Below are 17,167 nucleotides of genomic sequence, written 5' to 3' on the forward strand. Positions count from 1 at the left end.
GAACCCTCCTATTATACATTCACATCAGTCCCTGCCCCCCTAAGAGCTTACAATCTAAGGTCCCTAACTCACATTCATATTAGGGCCAATTTAGAGTGGAGCCAATTAACCTACCAGCATGTCTTTGGGGTGTGGGAGGAAACCGGAGTACCCGGTGGAAACCCACGCACGCATAGCGAGAACATGCAAACTCCGTGCAGGTAGTGCCATGGTTGGGATTCAAACCAACGACCCTAGTTCTAACCACTTAGCCACTATGCTGCTTTCCAGGATGAAACGAGTTGATTACTGTACATGTTTTATGGAGCTGTGAAAATGTTTTTTTTCGATTGATTTTTTACAAAAAAGTTTTGAATTTTCAGCAAGTTGGAGTGTAGTCATCCATTTTCTTTCATTCATGCTAACCCCCCTGTCTGACGAGAGTACCTTAGTGGCAAATTAGGGCAATCTTACTGGTGGTCAGTGGGATTCATTCTAAATAAACTGAAGTCAAGCTCCTAGTAGTAAAATTTTAATAGCTTTGCGAGGCAAAAAAGGTTTTGTGGCCAACAAAGGCATGGTATCGGTGCCTAAAGCAGACCTCCTATGTGGCGCATCTTTAGCATGAGTCAAATCACATTTAAAATGACTCACGGTTACAATTGCCGGCTCCCGGCTATTAAAAAATGTAAGAAAAAAATGGCACAGGACCCCCCTCAAAATCCATACCAGACCCTTATCCGGGCACGCAGCCTGGCAATTCAGGAAAGGTAAGAGGAGGAGCGAGCGCCCCCCCACCCCAGAGCACCTTGTCCCCATGTTGATGGGGACAAGGGCCTCTTCCCGACATCCCTGGGCTGTGGTTGTTGGGGTCTGTGGGTGGGGAGCTTATCGGAATCTGGAAGCCTCTTTTTATAAGGGGGCCCCCAGATCCTGGTCCTCCCTATGTGAATGAGTATCGGGAACATCATACCCCTACCTAGGAGACAGTATGGATGGAAGGGGGGATTGGGGTCTTTTTAATCAGAGATTATAATGGCACCTGCCCCCATATGCAAACAATGGAAGGAATTCCAGCAAGGGCATAGGCCTGTCCCTATGGAAAGGGTCAAGACTACGTCCCTACAAGAAGAAAAGGGGGTTTAAATGTGCCTCTACGAACAGTCAAAGTATGCACATGTTCTTGTAACATAGCAACAGTACACAAATGTTATTTTTTTAAAAAATTCATAAATCTTTATTAATACATAGTAAAAACAAAAAGTATATCACTCTAATAGATAAAGCAGTCAATACATAGTGACAGGATTAGTACAAATACAGATAGAAAATGCTGGAGCTACGCGTTTCGCATTATGCGCTTCCTCAGGGTCCAGCAAAGGAGAGTAAACTGCATACTTTGACTGTTCGTAGAGGCACATTTAAACCCCCTTTTCTTCTTGTAGGGACGTAGTCTTGACCCTTTCCATAGGGACAGGCCTATGCCCTTGCTGGAATTCCTTCCATCATACCCCTACCTATTTACCAAAGAAGCGTACAAAAAAATAAACACACGCGCACCCTTTTTGAGAAGTCTTTTATTAAAAAAAAAATAAAATAATGCCCCATCCATCGTCAATCACGTCACCCGCCAACCTAAAAAATAAAAGCCCTGCTCTCGTTATAAGCTTCCCGCAGCCTGCCTGCTCCGCGGTTTGACAGTTCTTATATAGGTAATGGGTGGGGCGACACCAGTGATGTCACCTGGCGGCCCTGACCCTCATGACGTCACTGATCCAGAATGCACCAGTCCGTGACATCACCGGTGTGGCTGGCCCTGCCCATTGCCTATATAATACCTGTCAAACCGTGATCAGGCAAACTGCAGAAGTGTTCAACAAAAGCGTTTTCTTTTTTTCTTTTTTTTCAGGGTTGGTGGGCGGTGTGATTGACGATAGATTTACATTGGGGGACACAATTTATTTATTTTTTTTCTAAATAAAGGACTTGTCTAAAACTCGTGTGTTTATTTTTTTGTACGCTTTTTTTGGTGAATGGGTAGAGGTAATATGTACCCGATACCCATTCACATTGTGGGGCGGGATCTGGGGGCTTCCAGATTCCAATAAGCCCCTCACTTGCAGACCCCGACAACCACAGCTCAGGGTTGTCGGGAAGAGGCCCTTGTCCCCATCAACATGAAGGGCTTTGTATGGGGGGGGGGGGGGGGACTATGGGGTTTTTTGTTTAATAGCCAGGAGTCAGCAATTGTAACAGCGAGTCATTTAAAATGGGATTTGACTTGCGCATTTCCACTAAAAAAGGTTTAAAAAAATCAGAAAAAATCAACATACAGTACATTATACTCACAAACATATGAAAGTAGCAAACGTGTAAAAATATATTGGACCCAATAGCCTCCAAGACAACTAGGATATTCCTACAGTGCTGGGTGATGTGATGGTATCCGCATTTAGCTGGCTGATGCAATTCGAGGGAGGACCCTCTTCCTCAGAGCCAAAACACGCTACTAACCCCTGAAACCAGGTGCCTGACCCCCCCCCCCCCCCCCTCCTGAAAAAATGTATGTAGCCAAAAGTGAGGGAGGGGGGGCATGGGGGTAGGGGGCGGCTCTGGAAAAGTAGATCTTCATACCTTGGGTGAAGTCCCACTTTAAAGAGGTTGTAAACCCCCAAGTACTGTTCGTACCTATAGGTAAGCCTATAACAAGGCTTACCTATAGGTAGTGTAAATATCTCTTAAACTTGCACCGTTTAGGAGATATTTACATTGCATGCAGCCGTTGACATTATCGGCGCATGCGCTCTGAAGAAACGGCTGCTCGTGCCATTTCTTTAGAGCCCTGTGGGGTGACCAGCAGGTCCCAGGCGCATGCGCAGGAGTGACGTCACGCGGCTCTGGCCAGTAGCACAGCTGGAGTCCGCAGACTCGGAAGGAAGACTGGTGAAGATGGATGCGGCCTCCTGTGGGGACAACGCGGGCTTCGTTTGCAGATACTTGTCACATAATGTGCTAGTATGCAATATGCATTTATTTTGCAGGTAACCAAAAATTTTATTTTTTCCCCAGGCTTTACTTCCTCTTTAAGGGCTGGTTCATACCAGATGCATGCAGTCCAGTGCGTTTTTAATCTGTATCACAATGCATGCACAATGTTTTCTATGTGTTCCAATGGCCCTAGTTCAAACCAGTGCAGTGTGTTCCAGTGCATTCAACAAAAATAGAACATGCTGCATTTTTTCTGCATGGAAACAATCTGGAATTAGGCAAAATGTATCAAAAACGCACCAGAATACACATGAAAAGGCACCCAAATGCATAAAAAGTCCACATCCAGAAACACATCCGGAACACAGAAATTGTGGTGTGAATTGGCCCTAAGAAGGAATTTGAACATTCAAAATATGAACAATAGATGTTCCAATACTTCATACATCACTCACATGGATTGAAGGTCCACAAATGTGGGGACCGAGGGCCACTTCTTACGCCAGTGAGAAGTAACATGTGTTACCCATCTCTGGTATAATATAACAGCTCTGAAATGTTCTTGTTTTCACCACCTATTGGTCACTAATGGTACTGTAACAGATACTTTTTATTTACAGTATTTCACAAAAGTGAGTACACCCCTCACATTTTTGTAAATATTTTATTATATTTTTTCATGTGACAACACTGAAGAAATGACATATTGCTACAATGTAAAGTAGTGAGTGTACAGCTTGTATAACAGTGTAAATTTGCTGTCCCCTCAAAATAACTCAATACACAGCCATTAATGTCTAAACTGCTGGCAACAAAAGTGAGTACACCCCTAAGTGAAAATGTCCGAATTGGGCCCAAAGTGTCAATATTTTGTGTGACCACCATTATTTTCCAGCACTGCTTTAACCCTCTTAGGCATGGAGTTCACCAGAGCTTCACAGGTTGCCACTGAAGTCCTCTTCCACTCCTCCATGACAAAATCACGGAGCTGGTGGATGTTGGAGACATTGGGCTCCTCCACCTTCCGTTTTAAGGATGCCCCACAGATGCTCAGTAGGGTTTAGATCTGGAGAGATGCTTGGCCAGTCCATCGCCTTTACTCTCAGCTTCTTTAGCAAGGCAGTGGCCATCTTGGAGTTGTGCTTGGGGTCGTTATCATGTTGGAATACTGCCCTGCAGGGAGGGGATCATGCTCTGCTTCAGTATGTCACATTACATGTTGGCATTTATTGTTCCCTCAATGAACTGCAGCTCCCCAGTGCCAGCAGCACTCATGCAGCCCCAGACCATGACAATCTCACCACCATGCTTGACTGTAGGCAAGACACACTTGTCTTTGTACTCCTCACCTGGTTGGCGCCACACACGCTTGACACCATCTGAACCAAATAAGTATATTTTGGTCTCATCAGACCACAGGACATGGTTCCAGTAGTCCATGTCCTTAATCCGCTTGTCTTCAGCTAACTGTTTGTGGGCTTTCTTGTGCTTCATCTTTAGAAGAGGCTTCCTTCTGGGACGAAAGCCATGCAGACCAATTTGATGCAGCGTATGGTCTGAGCACTGACAGGCTGACCCCCCACCCCTTCAACCTCTGCAGCAATGCTGGGAGCACTCATACGTCTATTTCCCAAAGACAACCTCTGGATATGACGCTGAGCACATGCACTCAACCTCTTTGGTAGACCATAGCGAGGCCTGTTCTGAGTGAAACCTGTCCTGTTAAACCACTGTATGATCTTGCCCACCATGCTGCAGCTCAGTTTCAGGGTCTTGGCAATCTTCTTATAGCCTAGGCCATCTTTATGTAGAGCAACAATTATTTTTTTCAGATCCTCAGAGAGTTCTTTGCCATGAGGTGCCATGTTGAACTTCCAGTGACCAGTGTGAGAGAGTGAGAGTGATAACACAAAATTTAACACACCTGCTCCCCATTCACACCTGAGACCTTGTAACACTAACGGGTCACATGACATCGGGGAGGGAAAATAGGTGATTGGGCCCAATTTGGACATTTTCACTTAGGGGTGTACTCACTTTTGTTGCCAGTGGTTTAGACATTAATGGCCGTGTGTTGAGTTATTTTGAAGGGACAGCAAATTAACACTGTTATACAAGCTGTACACTGACTACTTTACATTGTAGCAAAGTGTCATTTCTTCAGTGTTGTCACATGAAAAGATTTAATAAAATATTTACAAAAATGTGAGGGGTGTACTCACTTCTGTGAGTTACTGTACATCTGGCAAGTCTCCAGTAGCATGGGTATTGTACTAGCAGACATTTGGCTAATGACCATTGTTGTGAGCTATATACAGACCTATTCTTGTATAAAAGGCAGTAGTTAAAGCATTTGTTAACCAACCCTTCATATTCCTGATATATGCCTGCTGTACCATGTACTTGTATAAAAAAGTTTCCTGTTCTCTTTGTATTGTTTCCTTTTTGTAAAATCCCTTGTGCTCCTGCCACTCCCTCTGCTTTCCTATGAAAACTGACCACACTAAGCAGGAGAGCACACTGTGGTCAAATCTCTAGCTCTGCTAGGAACTCGGTGTGCTCTCCTCCAATGATCAGACTTCTCTTGACACTCCCCCGCTGCACAGCCATTCACTGGCAAGCTGAGTGTGCTGCTGCTTCTCCTCCCCCCAACTCTTATGCAGCCGAGAACAGAGGGAATGTGATCACTTATAAAAAAGGGAAAAAGGTGTTTATAATGTATTTTTTATATCTATACAAAAATGTTTTGCCTTTCATTTCTATTTTAAACTGAATGGATTGTTTTACAAGGTGATCCTTTACAATGACTTTAAGTGGCATTAAACCCAAAAACAAAAATGTAATGTATTGCAGCTTATCAATTCTTAGATGTGGTGGCTGCATTATTTTCTTTTTTATGCTTTTTATTTTGACCTGGTGATCCTGCCAGTACGTCTGTTATTTTCCAACTTTAAACCATTTAACACTGATTCAGGGTGTTTACTAGAGCTGCACGATTAATTGTTAAAGAATCGCGATCTTGATTCAACCACCCTCGCGATCTTAATCCGGTATTTCCACAATTTAGTGCAGAGCAGTTCTCTGCTCACAGCTGACAGCTGTATAAAAAAAAAAAAAAACAGTAAAGTTTATCACAACCTAAGCACTGAGAGATAAAGAGAAACATTGTATTATTTTGTTCTTTTAGATCAAAGGGATGAAATTCAGCCTGTAAATGAGGTCAGTTTAACCATTTAAAAACTAAGCTTTTTTCTGACACTTGTTGCTGACAAGTTAAATTCAGTATTTTTGCTAGAAAATTACTTAGAACCCCCAAATATTAAAGATATATTGTTTAGCAGAGACCTTAGAGAATAAAATGGTGGTCGTTGCAATATTTTGTCACACTGTATTTGCACTGCGGTCATTCAAACATTTTTTTGGGGGGGGGAAAAATACACTTTAATGAATAAAAAAAACAAAAAAAACAGTAAAGTTTATCACAACCTAAGCACTGAGAGATAAAGAGAAACATTGTATCATTTTGTTCTTTTAGATCAAAGGGATGAAATTCAGTCTGTAAATGAGGTCCGTTTAACCATTTAAAGACTAAGCTTTTTTTCCGACACTTGTTGCTGACAAGTTAAAATCAGTATTTTTGCTAGAAAATTACTTAGAACCCCCAAATATTATAGATATATTGTTTAGCAGAGACCTTAGAGAATAAAATGGTGGTCGTTGCAATATTTTATGTCACACTGTATTTGCGCTGCGGTCATTCAAACATTTTTTTTTTTTTGGGGAAAAATACTCTTTAATTAATAAAAAAAAAAAAAAAAAATAGTAAAGTTTATCACAACCTAAGCACTGAGAGATAAAGAGAAACATTGTATCATTTTGTTCTTTTAGATCAAAGGGATGAAATTCAGTCTGTAAATGAGGTCCGTTTAACCATTTAAAGACTAAGGCTCCATTCACACCTGGGCGTTTTTGAGTGTTTTTCAGCTCCAAAAACGCTAAAAAAAACGTTCCAAAACGCCCAACAAGTAAAACCCCATTCATTTAAATGGCCACTGTTCACATCTGAGCGTTTTGCAAAACACCTGTAGCTGAAAAAAGTACATGAGCTTCTTTTTGGGCTGATTACCAGCGTTTTTGATAGATGTCAATGCCTGCCTCCAAAAACGCCTGAAAAAAACGCCTGAAAATCGCGGTAAAATCACGGTAAAAAAACGCGGTAAAAAGCTACGCTCAAGTGTGAATGCAGCCTAAGCTTTTTTTCTGACACTTGTTGCTGATTAATAAAAAATAAATAAACTTACCCCAGCATGTGAAAGATGATGTTACGCAGAGAATCGTGATTTTTATTTTAAGCAAATTGTGATTTTCATTTTATCCAGAATCGTGCAGCTCTAATGTTTACAATGGTCAGCTTTTCTTCATTTATGTAATATCTTTATTTCAAAAGGAAAAAAGACTGTTGCTGTCACTGCTTAAAAAGTGTTAATTAGTGTTAAATTAAAACAAAATAGTGTTAATTGGAGTTCAGATTGAATTTGTTTGTCAGGTTCATATAAGGCCACCTTCACATGGGTGATTACCTGCATTAATTTGATTCCTACAGAAAGAATCAGTGGGTGTATGCGAACAGTGGCGGACGTTCAGTCTGTTCAACGTAATACAAAAAATAAACAGCGCTATATATAATAAGGATCAATACATGAATAATGGACGAACATGCTGCTCAATGTGGGATGAACCAGCTTAATAAACTCCACACAAGGGCGCCTGCCCCGGCTCGCCTCCGCAATGCATACAATCCAAGAAGAAACGGCTGCACACCATGGCAAGTCCTTGCACCGTTTATTGTGAAATCTACATGAACAAAAAACACAACCAGGACACAAAAAAGCTGCTGCTAGTTGATGCGTTTCACACAAACCTGCTTAATCAGAACACAGGGAGACCCCACTAACAGTCTTTAATCTCACCCACACCTGTAACAGGTGTCAGGTATAAATGGGTATGATTCTGCGCAACGGTATAGACAAATAGGCGCTGCCTATATGCTGTGTGCAATCCCCATAGGAAAGAAATGCCCAAAAAATGTGAAAACATACTAATATACAAAAAGGTGCTATCCCTTTAACCACTTCTATACAGGACACTTTTACCCCCTTCCCGCCCAGGCCAATTTTCAGCTTTTAGCGCTGTTGCATTCTGAATGACAATTGCACGGTCATGCAACACTGTACCTAAACCAGAATTATGTCATTTTTTTCCCCACAAATAGAGCGTTCTTTTGGTGGTGTTTGATCACTGCAAGGTTTTTTTCTTTTTTGCTAAACCGAAAAGTTTGAAAAAAAAAAAAGTTTTTTTGTTTATGTTATACATTTTTGTAAATAGATACGTTTTTTCCTGCACTGATGAGGCCGCACTGACAGGCACTGATGGGGTGGCACGAATATGCGGCACTGATAGGCAGCACTGATATGCAGCATTTGTGGGCACTGATAGGTGGCATTGATGGGCACTGATAGGCAGCACTGGTGGGCACTGATAGGTGCCACTGATGGGCACTGATGGGCGGCACTGATGGGCAGTAATGGGCACTGATAGGCGGCACTGGTGGGCAATAATGTGCACTGGTGGGGGGCACTGATAGATGGAAATGATTGGCTCTGGCGGGCAGTACTGATGGGGAGGGCACTGGTGGGCTCCCTGAGCCCTGATTGCCCTCCCTGGTGGCCATGGTGGGCATCCCTGGGGTCATGGGTGGGCATCCCTGGGGTCATGGGTGGGCATCCCTGGTGGTTCTAGTGGCACCCCCCCCAATGATCTGCACTGGTAATCAATGCTCTGATTACTAGTGCAGACCCCCCCCCTGTCAGGAGAGCCGCAGATCTGCTCTCCTATACTCATGCCTGTCAGGCACGAACTAAGGAAAGCCGATCAACGGCTCTTCCTGTGTACTATGTGACCAGCTGTGATTGGACACAGCTGGTCACATGGTAAAGAGCCTAAGTCAGTAGGCTCTTTACCAAGATCGGAGATGCGGTGTGTCAGAGTGACACGCCGCAGCACCGATCACTGCTCTGCGGGGGGGCGCTCAGAGCGCATTATTCTGCCGCCGTCATATGACGTCCGGTCAGGATAATGCAACCACTTTCCCGCAGTCAATCGCCTATAGGGCGGGCGGGAAGTGGTTAAATAAACCTTATATGCATGAGATGAGATGAGATAATCTCACATGAAAAAACATTAATAAAGTGCAGACATGTTTAGTAAAAATTCCCAACCACATGGCGATCCACAAATCCGAAGTACTCAAGCACACTATATCATAGTAAAAACAATATGGTAATATACAAAAAGTGCTCTCAAAGCAAGAATGTGCAAAAATAAGTATCATAAACAAATAATCAAGTCAATCATTGAAATAATATCATAAATAATGTTCAAAAAAATTCATAAGTCCTTATAAGTAATGTAAAGTGACTGGTGCGAAAAAAGACAGCAAAGTGCAGTGTCAGTCTTTTTTGGTAATGAAAACAGGAGGTGAAACCACTCGTGATGATGTCACACTGACGAAACGCATAGGGTGGAACCTAGAGCATCATCGCGTCTCTTCCGGTTTTAAGCCTTTCCAGTCCGTGGATTGCAGGGTGTTCCTGACACAGCGTTTTATTTACAGTTTTGATTCCTTGTACCTCAGTAAGTGCGTTTTTTGCTTTTAACAATAAAACATTTATGTTACGAACTTACACTATGAGATGCCTTTTTTCATCGACCCCGTTATGAGTGTCCCCATCAATCAGACCCAGGGAGGTGGAGGAGGAGACATAGGACCGTGCAGTAATCTGTTGATGCCTCTGACCCCTGCAAGGGTTCAGTCTTCTGGTGAGTGCGGATCTGAGGGGGGAGCACTAGTGGATTCACCTCCTGTTTTCATTACCAATAGACTTATGACTTTTTTTGAACATCATTTATGCGATTATTTCATTGATTGACTTGATTATTTGCTTATGATACTTATTTTTGCCCTTTTTTGCACATGTTTGCACTTTTTGTAAAATAATATTATTATTATTATTATTTACATGATTTCTATAGTGCCAACAGTTTGCGCAGTGCTTTACAATGTGAGGGAAGACAATACAATTACAATACAGGAGGAATTTAGAGGGCCCTGCTCGTTAGAGCTTATATTATCATATTGTTTGTATTATAATAGTTTGCTTAAGTACTTCAGATTTCTGGTTTGCCACGTGGTTTGGAATTTTTATTAACATTTCTGCACTTTATTAATGTTTTTTTCATGTGAGATTATCTCATGCATATAAGGTTTATTTAAAGGGATAGCACCTTTTTGTATATTTGTATCTTTTCACATTTTTTTTTTGGCATTTCCTTCCTATGGGGATTGCACACACCAAAAAGGCAGTGCCACCTATACCTCTCCCTTTATATTTAACAGGTGTCAGGTAAATTAATTGGTTACTCCCTGATATCCTGACCGCTCCATAAAAGTAATAAAAAAACCCACACCAATTAAAAAACAAAAAAATATTCCAAATGCAAATAGCACACTTGAAATGAACTCTGGACCTTTTATCTGATCCTTGTAAATTGGATAATGAGGGAATAACACACACCTGGCCATGGAACAGCTGAGCAGCCAATTGTCCCATTACTTTTGGTCCCTTAAAAAGTGGGAGGCACATATACAAACTGTTGTAATTCCTACACCTTTCACCTGATTTGGATGTAAATACCCTCAAATTAAAGCTGAAAGTCTGCAGTTAAATCACATCTTGTTTGTTTCATTTCAAATCCATTGTGGTGGTGTATAGAGCCAAAAAGATTAGAATTGTGATGATGTCCCAATGTTTATGGACCTGACTGTAAATCTTTCCCCTAGTTTGTAGACGCGATAACGTTTGCACAAACCAATAAAAATACGCTTATTGGGATTTTATTCACCAAAAATATGTAGGAGAATACAGATTGGCCTTAAAGGATGAAAACTTTTTTTTTTTTTTTTGGGAATAACAGAATGTGGAAAATATTGTTTTTTTAGAATTGTCTGTCTTTTTTTATTTATAGCGCAACAAATAAAAATCGCACAGGTTGATCAAATGCCACTAAAAGAGAGCTCTATTTGTGGGGGGAAAAAAGACCAATTTAATTAGGGTACATTGTCACACAACCGTGCAATTGTCCGTTAAAGTTAAGCAGTGCCGAATCGCAAAAAATAGCCTGGTCCTTAAAAGGGTAATGAGTACATGAAGGGCCATATTTATATTTCCTGCATGGCACAAGAGTAGTAGTAGCCTTAGTACTGCATGTATCTATTGTCAGGATGAAGTGATGCATTATTTATTTCTAGATCTGTTTCCTCATCAGAACTTGAGCCGTGTAATCATAGTTTGTAGTACTGTGTCCTCCTACCTTTCTCCGTGACATTCCTTGTCATGCTCCCACATCGTCTCAGCAGAATGTGCTGGCACTGCCTGTTCCCTCCAGGGAAAAACTGACACACATGCAGATGTGAAATCCTCATTATGCCCTTTTTTATCTCTACCTGTTAGATGATCCTTTTCCATTCTGCAATATTATGAAAGGTTGGACAAATACAAGGAGCCTCATAACCAGTGTGCTCAATTGCTTTAGGTGCTGTGAACCTTTTCTTACCATTAGTGGATGCACCGTGCTATAAAAATGACTTAATTCTGTTTGATTGGACTAAGTGGCTTCTGAATTCTTTATTCATTTGTCCATCCCTAATTATGTGGTATCACAGACTAGGGACCTGACCGGCCAGAACTAGTATGTGCAATATGCCATCCACCTTTCATAGTATTGCAAAGATCATCTGAGTTCCAGGAAGCAATCCCCTTAGCTGATGGGACTTAAAGTGGATGTAAACCTCATTCATAACATCTGACCTGGGCACATGTATCTGTAATGTTTACTTATCTCTCTCTCCAAAGCTCTAAGTCCTGTGTCTTTCTGCTGCTCTGTTCCTCTGTTATCAGCATGATAGCTTCTGACAAGTTCTCAAACACAGGAGATAAAAAACAGCAGCTGGCATCCAATCAGATACAGCTACTGTTCAGATATTCTGACATCCTCCAGCATGGGCTGTCAAGATTCAATAGCCGATCCTGCAGGTTTGTCCATTCACACTGTATAGACTTACTGTATTTGTGAATAGCAAACTTAAGTTGGCCATAGATGGTTCATTTTTTTTCATTCAGGCAGCGGGCTGAACAAAAAAAATGAACAGATTCTATCATCCACACAAACAAGGTGGAGAGAGGAAACCTAACCACCCATCTCACTTTCCCCTGCTGGGACATTGTATTCTGACAGTGAGACATGGTGCTGCCAGAATACATTGATCAGTGGCTGTAGTCGCTGATCGACAAAACTTTTCCAACAGTTGACTTCTGTTGAACAGGGACAGCCACACACTGATCGAAATTCAGTCGGTTCAGCAGGAATTGGCTGAATTTCAATCCATATGGCCAGCTTAAAGCGGTAGTAAACCACTGGGTGTTTTTTTTTTTTTCCTAACCTGAAAGGTAATGTCATAATGTGCTAGTATGCATTGCATACTAGCACATTATTTTAAACCTACCTGAAAACAAAGCCTTCCAGCACCGCAATGTCAGCACTGCAGGCGCTCCCATCTTCACCCAGTCTTTCTACCGGGTTCGCGGACTCCAGCTTTGTGACTGGCCGGAGCCGCGATGATGTCACTCCCGTGCATGCGCGCAGAAGGCGTCATTTGAGACAGGACTCCGAAGGAACGACCTGTGCGGCTGACATTGCTAGGCGGGAGGCAGCAACCTAGCATTGTCAGTGGGCAAAACAAAGTGCTGTTACTGGCAGGATCTCCAGTATGAAAAAATGGTTTTCTTGAGAAAACTGTATACAGTGAGGTATATTGCCAAACCTACTGAAAAGTGGATTAAAAATGTACATACACTTCTGACACTTCTCTGTGATTAGTTTTGGATGTATCGGTCTACAACACATTTACCCATCGACTACAAAAAGCAAATGCCAACCTGTGGCTTGGAGGGTAAATGCCTTTATGTTGGTGGCTCTGGGGGGGGCAATGGATGAGGTTGTACACTAACTGCATATGTGCACAGAGGTGGCCCTTGGCTTTTACCAGGCCTTTACATAGACAATAAAATATTTAAATCGTAAAATTACTAGTTGAGCTGCCAATAAATATTATCTTTGTTTTTAGTTTGTTGGGGGCTGGAAAATGACAGTTATAGATGACATCTGGTTTTTAATTGTTGAAATATATTGGAACATATAGGAACATACGTTGCTAGTATGGTCACAAAGTAACTATGAAGGGATTGTAATAAAGCAAACCTTAAGCATATAACTACCGTAATATAAAGATTTTAAATGTTTATATGAATATTTTTCTTCACCAAAAATTATTATTTATTTATTTATTTTACACTTTAAGTCTTCAGTATACATCCGTGGCCAAAAGTTTTGAGAATGACACAAATATTAATTTTCACAAGTCTGCTGCTTCAGTGATTTTAGATCTCTTTGTCAGATGTTACTATGGTATACAGAAGTATAATTACAAGCATTTCATAAGTGTCAAAGGCTTTTACTGACAATTACATTAAAGCGGTAGTATCCCGCTTTTTTACACTTTTACCTACAGGTAAGCCTATAATAAGGCTTACCTGTAGGTACAAATAATATCTCCTAAACCGGCATGGTTTAGGAGATATTTACAGTGCATGCAGCCGCTCGCGCGAGCGGCGCATGCGCTCTGAAGGTCCGGGGGGACCTTCAATCTATTTGCCGGGAGCTTGCCGGAAAATCACTCCCTCGCGCATATGCGGGAGTGACGTCATCCGGCGCGATGATTGGCCGGAGCCGTCTCTTCCAGCCAATCACCGCGCCGGAGCTGCCGAACCCGGAAGAGACGGCGAGGGATCATGGCAGCGCCCGCAGCAATGTCCGGGGGTCCGTGTCGGGGCTTCGTTCTAAGGTAAGTAATACATAATGAGCTAGTATGCGATGCATACTAGCTCATTATGCCTTTGTCTTGCAGGTTTTTTTTTTTTTTTTTTTTTTGAACTTTGGGTTTACAACCGCTTTAAGTTTATGCAAAGATTCAATGTTTGCAGTGTTGACCCTTTTTTTTCAAGACCTCTGCAGTTTGCCCTGGCATGCTGCCAATCAACTTCTGGGCCTTATCCTGACTGATGGCAACCCATTCTTGCATAATCATTGCTTGGAGATTGTCAGAATATTTTTTTTTTTCACCTGTCTCTTGAGGATTGACCACAAGTTCTAAATGGGATTAAGGTCTGGGGAGTTTCCTGGCCATGGACCCAAAATTTCAATGTTTAGTTCCCCAAGCCACTTAAGTATCACTTTTGCCTTATGGCAAGGTGCGCGATCATGCTAGAAAAGGAATTGTTTGTCACCAAACTGTTCTTGGATGGTTGGGAAAAGTTGCTCTCGGAGGAAGTTTTTGTACCATTCTTTATTCATGGCTGTGTTCTTAGACAAAATGATGAGTGAGCCCACCTCCTTGGCTGAGAAGCAACCCCACACATGAATGGTCTCAGGATTCTTTACTGTTGTCATGACACAGGTCTGATGGTAGCACTCACCTTTTCTTCTCCAGACAAGGTTTTTTCCAGATGCCCCAATCAATCGGAGAGGGGATTCATCAGAGAAAATGACTTTACCCCAGTCCTCAGCAGTCCCTGTACTTTCTGCAGAATATCAGTCTGTCCCTGATGTTTTTCCTGGAGAGAAGTGGTATCTTTACTGCCCTTCTTGACATCAGGCCATCCTCAAAGTCTTCACCTCACCGTGCGTGCAGATGCACTCACACCTGCCTGCTGCCATTCCTGAGCAAGCTCTGCACTGTTGGTGCCCCAATCCCACAGCTGAATCAACTGTAGGAGACGGTCCTGGTGCTTGCTGGACTTTCTTGGGTGCCCTGAAGCCTTCTTCACAAATGTAGTGGAAATATTTTTTATAAGATTAAGTTCATTTTCATGGCAAAGAGGGACTTTGTAATTACTTGCATCACTCTTCATACCATTCTGGAGTATATGCAAATTGCCATCATAAAATCTGAGGCAGCAAACTTTGTAAAAATGATATATTTTGAAAAAAATATATATATATTTGTTTCATTCTCAAAACTTTGGCTATGGCTGTATATCAGATACTATCTTGGGAACCCAAATACATTCTTGAGAACCCATAAAAGATCTAGCTTACGTAAGAAATATGTTCTGTAACTTGCATTAGAACATTGACTAACAATACTGCCATCTTGTGGATGAAGAATGTCATTCTGCCAAATTATTTTCTTCCTCAGCAAGTCTTTTACCTTCGGGTTATGCGGTCATCTACAAGAGGACTGGATGAACTTTTCTTTAGTTTTGTTGTGTTAAAAGACTGACCTATTTTTTGCTAATATTTATTATTCTTTGATTATTTTCTTCAATAGAGATTCTCTACATCACTGCTAGAAGTTGTCCCTTTATTTGTAGCTATCTGGTGTGGTCGTTCTCAATCTGGCATTTAGGGTACCATACCAGACTTCGCTGAGCTGGACATGGCAGAGATGGTCAGGAAGGGACCTACGGCATTGGGTTTTGCTTGGAGCACTCTCTTGTGGTAAAGGTTAGCTGCAGAGTACTATCCACTTCCAATTAGCCACCATTGCTTCAGTGATTGCCCTGTCTGTGAATACTCACCTATAAAATAGGCCTTTCAGGCTAAGCACCAGGAACTACCTCCATTAAATTGGTTGTTGGATGCCATTATTTCCTATATCTGCTCCACACTTTTTTCCACCATGAAACATTGAGGAAGCTTGTTCCCACTGCTGCTTCTGATTGCAAAGAACCACATGGAATTTCACTCCTTGATCTACTGTGCCTACCTACAGTGGCTTTGGTCACCTTTGGCCACCTGAGGCCAAGCCTCTTATCCTGAGCCTATATATTGTATTACAGCTGTGCAGTAGCAACATGTCTAATTCTAGATATAAATGATATACCAGCTGTATCAGGTACACCCAGCTCATATTTTACTGATGGCTTTGAGGCTGATTGCAGCGCATCTACTGATAGTGCCAATATCTGCATCCTGCAGTCATGTTGCCTTCTGTCACAAAGGTCTAGCCTGTCATTAGATTCCTCTTTTGCTGTGTCTCTTGCTTTATAGCCTAAATCACCCAGTTTTTTGCTGGCTCTGATTGCAGAGGCCCCCATCTTCTCCTCCCGCAGATTTTTTTTCTGATCCAGTCCTTGACTTATGAGCTTACCTCTGAGGCAGTGTTTCTCAACCTTTTTTTTTTATTGTGGGCGCCCTTTAAAATTCTCTACAATCTTGAGGCACCTCATTCTAAATGTCAAAAACGAGTTTAGATAATGCAGCAACATCAGGGCCGTCTTTATTCTTGATTGGACCCTGGGCAAAAATTTTCTTGGGCCCTCTTGAATCCACTTATCAACTATTTGGGGGCTCAAGGGGCAGCTGCTTTGGGCCCCGCAACAATGACTAGACCCGGGGCAGCTTCCCCTTTTGCCCTGTGTTAAAGACAGCCCTGAGCAACATCCACACACGTAGGACATCCAACGTTAGAGGTGATTTATTCCTACAAAGCAAATATACCTTTGTACACTGGTACTGACTAGTATTCCAATGTTTCTCTTCGCCTTCAGTTTATTTCACTCAGCTAATGTGACCCAAGAGCTGATAGAGAGGGGGAAAGGGATGGTCAAACAAGGATGCTGTGCTGGTTCCCCACGTTTTTCTCATCAACGTTGACGTCATTGGTTGTTGGGATGCCGGCGGCTAGAAGGTTGTAATGGTGCACAATGATAACCTGTGGCTTTGTGTAACTAAAAGGTAGGCTTGATCTACCCACTGGCTTATTTATGTATTCATATTCTAGGCATTTTGCCAAGGCATCCCTGAAGAAAGCTGAAGGCACCCCAGCATGCCTAGGCACCCTGGTTGAAAAAGGCTGCCCTGAGGTGTCTCAGGCTATTGGTATTAGTTGTGTTCTAGTTATTTATGGTTTTTATCAATTTTTATTTGTACAAAGAACAATACAGGCAGCACTGATGTTGAACAAAAAAAATAAAAAGGCATATACAGTATGAGTGATTTTCTCTAAATTTTGAAAATATGT

The 17,167-nt window shown here is 42.0% G+C and overlaps 1 protein-coding gene across 2 annotated transcripts in view; it reads left to right on the forward strand.

Annotated features, from left to right (window-relative positions):
• WIPF3 (WAS/WASL interacting protein family member 3) overlaps nucleotides 1–17,167 on the forward strand; it is a 118,486-nt gene that overhangs the window by 71,318 nt on the left and 30,001 nt on the right. The gene's annotated exons all lie outside the window — the stretch shown is intronic.

This window comes from Pelophylax lessonae (genome assembly GCF_965119305.1).
Source record: "Pelophylax lessonae genome assembly, chromosome: 5".
NCBI lineage: Eukaryota > Metazoa > Chordata > Amphibia > Anura > Ranidae > Pelophylax > Pelophylax lessonae.